The sequence below is a fragment of the Ursus maritimus genome, unplaced genomic scaffold (genome assembly GCF_017311325.1).
Source record: "Ursus maritimus isolate PB19 unplaced genomic scaffold, ASM1731132v1 scaffold_6, whole genome shotgun sequence".
Lineage (NCBI taxonomy): Eukaryota > Metazoa > Chordata > Mammalia > Carnivora > Ursidae > Ursus > Ursus maritimus.
In genome coordinates this window covers 57793615-57795179 of record NW_024426774.1, presented here as the reverse complement: position 1 = coordinate 57795179, position 1565 = coordinate 57793615, and positions in this window count along the sequence as shown.

Below are 1565 nucleotides of genomic sequence, written 5' to 3'. Positions count from 1 at the left end.
AATGAGTAAGGAGATAATATACAAACTGAATCAAAAGGATGCTAACCATTCAAGGAGAAGGGCATTCCAGACAAAGCAAACAGCATGAACAAAGGCTCTGAAGCAACCTAAGTGTCCATTGATAGATAAATGGATAAAAAAGATATTATATATATATAATATATATATGATATTATCTATAATGGATTATTAATCAGCCATAAAAAAGAATGAAATCTTGTCATTCAGGATAAGATGGATGGATCTAGAGAGAATTATGCTAAGTGAAATAAGTCAGACAGAGAAGGACAAATACCATATGACTTCACTTACATGTGGAATCTAAAAAACAAAACAAAAGAACAAACAGAAACAGAATCATAAATACAGTGGATAAACTGGTGGCTGCCAGAGGGGAAGAGTTTAGGGGGATGGGCAAAACAGGTAAAGGGGATTAAGAGGTACAAACTTTCAGTTATAAATAAGTTATGGGGATGAAACGTACAGCATGGTGAATACCATCAATAATATTGTAATAACGTTGTATTGTAACTACGCTTACCTTAGTGAGCATAGCTGAATGTGTATAGAATTGTCAAGTCAGAGCTAGGAGTTAAGATGGTGGGGGAGTAGGGGACCCCTTTTTCAGCCAGTCCCCTGAGTTGAGTTGGATAGGTACCAGACCATCCTGAACATCCACGGAATCAGCCTGAGACGCAGGAAGATACATCTGGATCTCTGCAAATGAACATCTCCAGCGCTGAGTATTGAGGTACAAAGCGGGGAGCCGTGAAACCGCGCACAGATATCGGAAGATAAACGGAAGGGGGAGGGAGCCGCTGCGTTCAGGCGCCGGAAAGCGGTAGCCACCTGCACGGGGGGAGCGGGCAGACTCTCGGAAGGCACCCGCGAGACAGCAGACTGAGACCATGAGCCGGGGAACGCGCACGACCAGACTGAGGGCCGGAGCTCCGGTGCGCTCACTGGAACCAGACTGAGACTGGGAGCTCCAGGAGCGCGTGGGGGGCGGCTGGTGGTGTTAGAAACACAAAGGACAGAGATGCGCCGGCCCTGGAAGTGAGGGCTGGGACGCCGGGTGTGGGGCGCACATCCAGGGACGCTGCAGGGTTGAGCAGCACCAACAGAAACAGAGTTAAAGTGGCCAGAACATCAGTGGAGAACAGTCTGCGATCCCTCTGTTCTGAGACAGAGGCTGAGATTCAGCCACTGCTGCTCTGACTCTCAGAAGAGGCACAGCAAACCGCCAGGGAAAGCCGCCAGAGAACAAAAGCCTGGAAAGACCGGCTCACAGTGTGCCCATTCCCATCCCCCCTCGCAGGGGACACGGAGACTCTACCCAAACAGGGTTGCCTGAGTATCGGCGCGGCAGGCCCCTCACCCAGAAGGCAGGCTGAAAAATCAAGAAGCCCACATCCCTAAGATCCCTATAAAACAAGTGCGTACGGCCTGGGTCCCAGTCAATAATTTGGGCTCTGGACAACCCCGCAACCTCTCCTCATCAGAATGACGAGAAGGAGAAATCCCCCCCAGCAAAGAAAAGACAATGAGTCTGTGGCCTCTGCCAC